Source organism: Gymnodraco acuticeps, unplaced genomic scaffold (assembly GCF_902827175.1).
Source record: "Gymnodraco acuticeps unplaced genomic scaffold, fGymAcu1.1, whole genome shotgun sequence".
NCBI classification, from domain to species: Eukaryota; Metazoa; Chordata; class Actinopteri; order Perciformes; family Bathydraconidae; genus Gymnodraco; species Gymnodraco acuticeps.
In genome coordinates this window covers 214,036-224,931 of record NW_022990246.1, presented here as the reverse complement: position 1 = coordinate 224,931, position 10,896 = coordinate 214,036, and positions in this window count along the sequence as shown.

The following is a 10,896-nucleotide window of genomic DNA, read 5'->3' as shown; positions in this document are numbered from 1 at the left end:
CTAGAATTCAGGGGTTTAACCTCTGTAAAGGCCAGAATGTGGTTATATGTCAAGGAAAGTATACCTCTGGGGTCAACTCCTTTTAGAACATTGTCAATTGGGAGAGACTTTAAGGGAGTGGAGTTTTCCCCATGAAGTGTGCTAAAAAAGTGTCTGACTTGCAAATATTTGAAGAAATTAGTAGTTGGGAGGCTGAAGGAATTACACAGCTGTCCAAAGGTCATAAGTAAGTTATTCTCGTAGAGATCCCCAAATGCTTTGATTCCCTGGGTGTGCCACATCTTAGTTATCCCATCTCTAAGTGCACCTGGCAAAGCAGGGTTCGTATGGAAGGGAGAATTGTTGTGAAGTACGATTTGCCGCTGCTTTTAATTGAACTATTCACATCTTAAACTGCACTGTAACTTTGATTCATGTATTTCGTCTTTTAATGTTTATTTTATTATCTTTGCTTTTTAATGACTGTTTTTAAATGCCATTTTCTTAATGTCTTTCATTTTTGTAAAGCACTTTGTGTCACGGTCTGTCTGTGTTGTGTTTTGTCTGTCTCTGGTTTCCTGTTTTATTTTGAAAAGTGTTCACCCCCTGTCTTGTCTGTTGATTCCTGTCTCTGTGGTCCAATCCCAAACCACTCCCTCGACCCTACCCCTCCGTGACGGAGTGAACTCCGTCTGTAGCCACACTCGCAGCTCAACGAGGCTCCCTCCTGTCAGATGGAGGGAGTAAATACAGCAGCAAGCTTTGGGACGGCCTCCCCTCTCTCCGGCAGAAACAGGAAATGCCGTAACTATATGTAACAACGGTTTCAAATCAGCATCTCTTAGACAACAAGTTTAAATGAATAACTCAAATAAAACTCCAAACATCTTTCGTTGTGTTTCAAAGCTCTTTTAGTTTTAAACCTGATGTTTATAAGCTTCTTGGTTTTTTGCAACAGTCTGTAAATATACACAACCTTTACTGTATAATAAAATGCACACATTTACCTTTTTCTAGACTAAACACAGGTATGATCCTAAGTTAAAACATGAGGTTATCATGAGGTTGTTATCATCACAGTTTATCAGTGGATGTTTGCTGGAGCTACTTGTAAACAGCTTGTTTCCTGACGGACACACACAGCGTGACTCCGGTCAGGTAAAGACCGGTCTCAAGTCAGCACCGCTGCAGACTCGCTGTTTGAGGGCTTGATAGCCCACTCCCCCTCCACACTCGTTGCTTTGGAACAGCCCTCAATATGGCGGAACCCTCCGCGTGAACGAGCAAACGGAGGGGTAGGGTGTAGGGGCGGTTTGGGAATGGGCCTAAGTTTTGCCCTCCTGTGTCTGATTTCCTTATTGTGTTCACCTTGTGCCCCTGTGTTTTTCTCCTCCCTCCTCACCTGTGTCTTGTTTGTGTGATTTGTCTTGTGTGTATTTAAGTTCTGGTTTTTTCTGTCAGTCTTTGTGAGAGCCTTGTTGTTGTTTGACTGTGTTCACGGGGGAGTGAGTTCAGCTTTGTTTCTTTAGCCTTGAAATAAAGGTATTTTCTGTTTAAATCTGCGTTTGGGTCCTGCCTGCTTCATTCAACCCTGACACTTTGAATTGCCTTGTGTTGAAAGGTGATCTATAAATAAACTTGCCTTGCCTAAAGCAAAACCAGTTCGTACACATTTTTTAAGTGTTTTTCTCCTATGCCTGCAAATAAACAGAAATGTGAGGACAATATGCATAGCACATGCACTGCCATGGAAAACAAGCGTATAAACCAGCATAACAGAGGACGGTGAGTATCTGCATGTTATTATCTTTGCTTTTAAATGAGTGTTTTTAAATGCCATTTCATAATATGTTTCTTAATGTCTTTCATTTTTGTAAAGCACTTTGTGTCACTGTCTGTGTTGTGTTTTGTCTGTCTCTGGTTTCCTGTTTTATTTTGAAAAGTGTTCACCTCCTGTCTTGTCTGTTGATTCCTGTCTCTGTGGCCCAATCCCAAACCACTCCCTCGACCCTACCCCTCCGTGACGGAGTGAACTCCGTCTGTAGCCACACTCGCAGCTCAACGAGGCTCCCTCCTGTCAGATGGAGGGAGTAAATACAGCAGCAAGCTTTGGGACGGCCTCCCCTCTCTCCGGCAGAAACAGGAAATGCCGTAACTATATGTAACAACGGTTTCAAATCAGCATCTCTTAGACAACAAGTTTAAATGAATAACTCAAATAAAACTCCAAACATCTTTCATTGTGTTTCAAAGCTCTTTTAGTTTTAAACCTGATGTTTATAAGCTTCTTGGTTTTTGCAACAGTCTGTAAATATACACAACTTTACTGTATAATAAAATGCACACATTTACCTTTGTCTAGACTAAACACAGGTATGATCCTAAGTTAAAAACATGAGGTTATCATGAGGTTGTTAACATCAGTTTATCAGTGGATGTTTGCTGGAACTATGCCATTTTCTTTCATTTTTGTAAAGCACTTTGAATTGCCTTGTGTTGAAAGGTGCTATATAAATAAACTTGCCTTGCCTAATGATGAACTTGGTTTAAATACAACAAATCAGTTCGACTTCAGACGGGCTGCTCTCCATTTTGACTGTGCTGTGACATGTAACTCTGATAAATGAGGAATCAGTAAAAAGTTGTCTCCTTCGACGGAAGTATATATTTTTGTTTACGAATTATTTTCAGACATAGTATAACAGATTAAATGGTTAATGTCTTAAAAACCCAGCAGAGCCTTTTGTTAACACTCACCCTGTTTTCCTCCTGCTGCTCTGTTGAAGTGTGTAATGGCGTTTGGCTTCATACTTTCCCTTTCAACGTCCCTCCCTGTCTGCAGCTCCTCCCTTTGTTTCATAACCAGCCTTATCATCTGGATAGAAATAGACATGCAGCTAAAAACAAGCAAAACAAACTTATTGAAGAAAAAATGATGATACCACAGAATGAAAAAAAACAATAAACATCCTGCATTCAAAACCTTACTTGTGAGGTTGTTTTGGGTACTCTAGTGGTAACTGTGCAGTATATCTGTCACGGTGTGTGAAGCAGGTAGGACCCAAATGCAGATTAAAAGGGAAAGTTCCTTTATTTCAAGGCTAGGTGATAACAGACAGAACAGAACACTCACCGACGAACTAGTCATGACAAAAGACGAACCGACAAAGACAGACAGAAAAACCAGAACTTAAATACACACGAGACTAATCACACAAACAAGACACAGGTGAGGAGGGAGGAGAAAACACAGGGGCCACAGGTGAACACAATCGGGTAAACAGACACACCAGGGAAACTAACGACAGGGAACCACAGACAAATCCAAACAAGACAACGCAGACAGAAACAGGCAAGACAGGAGGTGAAGACCTTTCAAAATAAAACATGAAACAAGACAAAACACCATAAAGACAGATCGTGATAGTACCCCCCCCCTCAAGGGACGGATCCCAGACGTCCAAAAAAACACAAAAGTCCTCAAGCAGGGTGGGTGGAGGGGGTCAGGAGGACGGGACTGAGCTGACCGCCCAGGAGCACAGCAGAGGACCAGGAAGGGATCTCGGGCGGACGGCCCGGGGGCAAGGCAGAGTTCAAAAAGGGGTATTCGGGCGGACGGCCCGGGGGCAAGGCAGAGTCCAAGGTGGGGGTGTATGGAGGGGCGAAGGCCATCGCGGTGCGAACTCAGGGGGCCGAGCATGGAGGGCGAGGACCGCGGCCGGGAAAGTCAGGGGGGCCGGGCTCGAGGGCGAAGGCCGTGGCTCTCAGGGGGCCGGGATCGAGGGTGAAGACTGCGGCTCTCAGAGGGCCGGGCTCGAGGGCGAAGACCAGACAGCTCCGGAGGCCGGGCAGGATCCGGTGTCCGAGCTGGTGGGACAGGCCTCGGCAGGATCCCCCACGGAAAAGGACCAGGACACGGGATTGGCAGGACCCCCGGCAGGAGAGCAGTCGGCGGGACCTCCAACGGGACAGGACAAAGGGTTGGCAGGACCCCCGGCAGGAGAGTAGTCGGCGGGGCCTCCAGCGGGACAGGACAAAGGGTTGGCAGGACCCCCGGCAGGAGAGTAGTCGGCGGGGCCTCCAACGGCACAGGACATAGGATTGGCAGGACCCCCGGCAGGAGAGTAGATGGCGGGACCTCCAATGAGACAGGACAAAGGGTTGGCAGGACTCCCGGCAGGAGATTAGTCGGCGGGACCTCCAACGGGACAGGACAAAGGGTTGGCAGGACCCCCGGCAGGAGAGTAGACGGCGGGGCCTCCAACGGCACAGGACATAGGATTGGCAGGACCCCCGGCAGGGAGAGTAGATGGCGGGACCTCCAATGAGACAGGACAAAGGGTTGGCAGGACTCCCGGCAGGAGATTAGTCGGCGGGACCTCCAACGGGACAGACAAAGGGTTGGCAGGACCCCCGGCAGGAGAGTAGTCGGCGGGGCCTCCAACGGCACAGGACAAAGGGTTAGCAGGACCCCCGGCAAGAGAGTAGTCGGCGGGACCTCCAACGGGACAGACATACGATTGGTAGGACCCCCGGCAGAGGAGTAGTCGACGGGGCCATCCAACGGGACAGTACATGGAGTTGGCAGGACCCCCAGCGGAACCTCCAACGGACCAGGACATTGGGTAGGGACTTGAGACGGGACTCGAGAGGGGACTAGAGAGGAGACTCGAGAGGGGAACCAAGGGGGAACTCGAGAGGGGACTCGAGAGCAGACTCGAGAGGGGAACTCGAGAGGGGACTCGAGAGGGGAACTAGAGAGGGGACTCGAGGAGAGACTAGAGGAGAGAGGAGGGACTAGAGAAGGGAACTCGAGAGGGGACTCGCGAGGGGAACTAGAGAGGGGACTAAAGGAAGGACTAGAGGAGGGACTAAAGGAGGGACTAGAGGAGGGACTAAAGGAGGGAACTCGAGAGGGGACTCGAGAGGGGACTCGGGTAGGAACTTGAGAGGTGACTAAGAGAGGGGACTCGAGAAGGGACTTGAGAGGGGACCTGAGAGGGAACTGGAGAGGGAACTGGAGAGGAGACTTGAGAGGGGACTCGAGAGGGAACTTGTGTCTGTCGGTACGCCGAAAGGACACGGGGAGCTGGCGTCGTCTGGGGAGCCAGCAGGAGACGAGGTGCTGGAGTCGGCCGGTACGCCGACAAGACTCGGGGAGCTGGCGTTCGGCTGGGGAGCCAGCAGGAGACGAGGTGCTGGAGTCGGCCGGTACGCCGACAAGACTCGGGGAGCTGGCGTCGGCTGGGGAGCCAGCAGGAGACGATGGTGCTGGAGTCGGCCGGTACGCCGACAAGACTCGGGGAGCTGGTGTTGGCTGGAGAGCCCAACAGGAGACGAGGTGCTGGAGTCGGCCGGTACGCCGACAAGACTCGGGGAGCTGGCGTCGGCTGGGGAGCCAGCAGGAGACGAGGTGCTGGAGTCGGGACCATGACTGCTGGAGCCGGTACTTGAGCCGGAACCATGGCTGGAACTGGGGCCGGAACCATGGCTGTATGGGCCAGCTCTGGTGCTGGGACCACGGTTGTAAGATCCAGTTCTGGAGCCGGAAACATGGCTGTAAGGTCCGGAGCTGAAGCCTGGATCATGGCTGTGTGGGCCGGTTTTGGAGCCGGAAACATGGCTGCTGGGGCCGGCACTGGAGCCGGAACCATGGCTGCTGGGCAAGGAACCGGAACACGGATCCATGGCGTGTGGGGGTGGTACTGGAGCACGGTACCATGGCTATGTGGGATGGTACTGGAGCACGGAACCATGGCTGCTGGGTCCGGCACTGGAGCCGGAACCATGGCTTTTGGGGCCTGTACTGGAGCCGGAACCATGGCTGCTGGGGCTCGGGCTGCTAGCCTGGCCTTGCGACGACTCCTCTTAGCAGCCTCCTGAATACTCCGTGGACCTCCATAAGCCTGACGAGTTCCGGAATACGACTCCTGGACAGGAGCAGGAACTGGGGCAGAAGCACGGGTTGACTTCAGGCGGAACCCACCAAGGCGTATGGTGCCAGGTTGGGAATTGGGAGACAGGGAGCTAGCATGCCTGGAATCACATGCTTGAAGGAAGTCCAAAATCCAGTCAGGTAAAAACTCAACAAAACATGTTTTCTCTGCTGCCAACCGGAGTGCCTCTACCAGAGTGGCCCTCTTCTGCCGAACACTGGACGCTCCCTTCCACCAATCGAAGCAGCAAGCCAGATAGAAGGTTAAATGCTGTAATTCAACCTCCCATGGATCATTCTGCTGGGTCCATTTTTGTGGTCGGTTCGTACTGTCACGGTGTGTGAAGCAGGTGATAACACAGACTGAACAGAACACTCACCGACGAACTAGTCATGACAAAGGACGAACCGACAAAGACAGACAGAAAGACCAGAAGTTAAATACACACAAGACTAATCATACAAACAAGACACAGGTGAGGAGGGAGGAGAAAACACAGGGGCCACAGGTGAACACAATCGGGTAATCAGAAACACCAGGGAAACTAACGACAGGGAACCACAGACAAATCCAAACAAGACACAACGCAGACAGAAACAGGCAAGACAGGAGGTGAAGACCTTTCAAAATAAAACATGAAACAAGACAAAACACCATAAAGACAGATCGTGACAATATCGTTCCATATAAAACATTTTGTTAAATAGTATTACTGCTGCATCAATGCCTATATTAGATTTTTTGAACTCCTTTATATACTGTTGGTTTGTTTATTCTGCAGCACTGCAGATTATATGAGATCTATAGATGTGTGTAGTTTTGTCCTGTGAGAACCACGAATCTCTAAAAAGTCAACTTTTTACGAGTTATTCAGATAAACGGCTTTGTGACGATGCATTTTCCAGCTGGCTTTTAAAGGCATATAGTTTAAAGAGGAGAACTGCCTCAACACATAAATACTTGATCCTAGTTAATCTTAAACATTTAAAATAATCTGCACTCTAAAAACAAATGATTTGGCTCAACAAAGAAAATCAACGCAACAGTTTGCATCAATGTTTATTGAGTTATGACAACTTCTAATGAAATTGTCTTAAAGCAACAAAGTTATTTGAGTTAGGGGAGAAGGCTTTTCCTCTACAATCAGAGGTATTTTTAATTACCACTTAATAATTGGTAGCATAAAACACAAGTTTTTAAGTTGATTGCTCAAAAAATGACTAGTTTTACCACATAATTTAAAAGGAATTTAAAGTTGTATGTACTTAATTACCATCATTGTGAACACACGTTTTTAAGTTGACAACCATTTATAAATGAAGTTGCTTCAAATATATTGTATTCAATTGTTTTGTTTCTTAGCTTTTTCATGTTTTTGCCTTTAAAGAAAGAAATTAATTAATTCCACAACAAAAATATTAGGCAATTCACTTTTTATTTTGAACTGCAGTTGTTTATTTCAACACATGATGTTTCAATCAGGAGAGACTTCATTTAGTTTGAACATGTATTGACACATGCCATATGATAAGGTGCATGAACACCTGAAATCACAGCTGACTGCAGGAGAGAGGAGAACCATTTTATAGTTTGGCTGCAGCTCGTTGATTGGCTGCTGGAGAATGAGGTGAAATGTAATAGGTTAAAGAGAACGCCTGTGATGAGCTGATAATATGCCGCTACGGAGTGAAAGTACTTACACCCAGTCTTCCTGAAAGAACTTGCGCTGAGCTTCATTTCAATCTTGAAAAAAAAGATAAATAACACAAATTTAAATTGCCCCACAAATAATAAATAAACACATTAGCCATATTACCATGGGACATGGGGACACAGCTAATACATGCTGCCATCACATCGAGGTTAGAGGCCTTTGCATATTTAAAACCAGTGCCTACGCAGAATGCTTGCTCATTCATTTGTTTCCCTCGACCACGATGGCTGCCATCGTATGGTCAGATCCTGGGGTGGACCGGTCACTGATGAAGGCGATATTCATGTCCTTTTGAAGCACATTAAATAATAGGTTAGCGCATAAGAGACAATGAATAAGGTAATTTAAAATGTTACAGCAGCAAAGGAAGTAATGAGACATGTCTCCTCAAGATACACAGACTTTAGTAGCCACTTTTAGTAGTTGTTTTTACTCTCTTTTCTCATTTGAGGTTTTTTTTGTCATCCTTTTGAGTCTCCTTTTATTCTTTGTGCTTTACTTTTGAAAACCTCTGTATTGATTTTAAGTCACTTTGTTGTAGTTGTGCATCTAGCTGAGTCGTTGTGTTGTCTCTGTGGTTGTTTATTGTCTCTTTGTAGCCATTATATGTTTTGGAGTTGTTTCATCCTTGTGTCTCTCTTTACTTGTTTATTTTTTGTGTATTTTGAGTCTCTTGACATTTTGTAAATGAAGGCCATAATTTGAAAATGTGCATTTATATTCAAATAAGTAGTTGATTTTAAGGCATTTGTGTGAAAGATACATATAAAGTTAAACAAAATGGGTTTACACATCTTCAGACATCACGAAACAGTCCCAGTCGCCAGCCAGCAGAGCAGCTTCAGGTTCAGTGTGAGTTTAAGGGTTATTAAAGCAACCTGGGAGAAAAAGACCCCCCTTCCCCCCTTTCCCTCCTAACAAACCATAGACACACAATGTGGGAATGTTATTCACCCCTGCTAGACCTTTCAGGGCGTTTCAAAACAAAGCTTGGGTCAGCAGTTATTGTGCCCGGTGCCCAGCAGCACCCGGGGCTTGTTTACACCTCTGCAATCCACCTGGACCTGGGACCTGTTTCCAAGTGTGTGTTTCTGAAGGAGAGTTCAAAGAGTTCTTCTCAACAGGATTGTTAAGGTGAGGATGTTTTGAAAGGGATGTTTGGAGGAGCTGCTGTGTCCCATGTGGGCTGCAGCTGAGCTTCAGTTATATCAGAGACCTCTGGGATGTGTTTATTTATTGAAAAACAACTTAACTGACAAGAAAGATTTGTATTTCCATTTTTGCCAAGTTTCCAATGCATGGTACAGCTCTAATCAAATCGCTTTTTTGGTTTTCTATATTGAGAACTTAAGCACTACCTTAGCCGATGTTCCTATCGAGCTGAACCGTCAAAACAATGCAGACCTTTTGATTTGTCAGAGACAATCACCATCGGGGCATCAAGGGTCATCATGCACGATTCCAGGGTTGTTAGACAGCAAACTATACTGCCAATAGTAACTGCATTTTTTTTTAATCTGCCGAATTTAAAAAAATGGCAGATATCAAAACCAGATTCGCCCTTTGTTTTTGTGATTGGATCTTTTTGAAGAAAAACAAATCTTAACTTCCATGGTTCTTTAAGCAGAGCCTCAACATGTCCTGTAAATCTGGCCCAAGACTAAATAATAATATAAATAATGTATTTATACTTCTGAAATGTAGATTTTCTTACTTTTAGGCCAGGATCTTGGAATACAACAAGTGTGTTGTTATTCTGCTTTGTGTAAGTTCGTGTTTTCACCAAAATACATGTCCTGTTGATGCTGGTGGACATTTTAAATGTAATTGCATTTGTGTATTTCTAGACTGAAGATGTCCTTAAAGAAACGGCTGCTGTCCATGTTGTTGTGCTGTGTTTACTGCGTGGCCTCGCTCTTCTGCCTCCACCCAAACCGCAACAACTGCTTCTCCCACGGAGCTCGGTGAGTTTGTGTCTTACACAAGTTCTGAGTTTTTAGTGGGTGTTTTTCCAGTATTCTTACTTTTTCCCTCTGCTGCACTTTCCCTTAGAGGATAATTCTGAGATGTTTAAACTTGGACCCTATTTTCCTAAGTGTGTGTCTAGTTAACTAATGGGGACACACACAAAAAACAGAATTGCATATTGTATCCAGTTACATTTGGCGGTTTTCCTGCCTTGTTGTGACCAAGAATCATTTTCACACCTGAGACATGAGTGAAGAAATTTAGCCAAAACGGACATTTTGACTATTTTACACACATGTCTAATAGGATATAAATGATGCTTCTTTGGAAAGGCATGCTTGAAAACTGCAACGTGGAGGAATACAAGTGTGATGAGATGATTGTAGTTATTTCTAACCACTCCCCTCTTTATTTCTCATTCTTGTTCTTCTCGATTTTCTCAGGAATATTGTGTCAGTTGTCCAGCAGCTTTACCAGCGTGTCATTCGGCTGCTGCGCACCACTCTCTAATCCACAGCACTACTGTCTGGATTCATAACAATAATGTGGGACCTGTCATTAGACACCGGTCACTGTGCCTGTCATTAAGCATGTACTTCAGTAGTGCATTGCTAATGAAAAGAAGAAGAAGAACCAGAGGAAGAGGAATGGCATCACTCCACGTTTTTCCACACGTGAAGTTTCCACCAACTCTTAATTGGGCTTCAACTGCCCTGCATTACTTTGACAATATCTGAAAATGTTTTTTTACTGAAGATTAACATTGTAGGCAGATGCTGTGTGAGATGGTTATGAGGTGGACAGGACAGTCATAATTTAAATGCATTTTGAGGGTTTTATTTGAGCTTCTACAAAGAATTTTAACAAGAGACACTATTGTTGACTTTAGGGTAAATATCACCATGAAACCTCCTCAGTTGATTAACTACATTATTACAAATATTTTTTGTAATCAAAATGTTATGTTTTGATATGCAAATGTGACATTATTTTAATTTGCATATATTTCCAGAACCTAAATCTGAAGATTGGATGAAGACAGGTTCAAAATGTTGGATTCAATTTATTGACGTATTGGAGTCAGACATTTTAAGGGGAATGTGTGTAACCTCTTTGCATCACTATATAGTCACCAGGCATTAACAGTCACTCCATGATAAGTGACTCCACACATGGGTTATAATAAAAAAAAACTTTACAATAGACAGTATTTAGGTGACATGATTGATGTCATTACTCCAAAATCTTATTTCTCCTTAAGTATGCAAGGAAATACAGCAGGTCAGAATATATAAACAG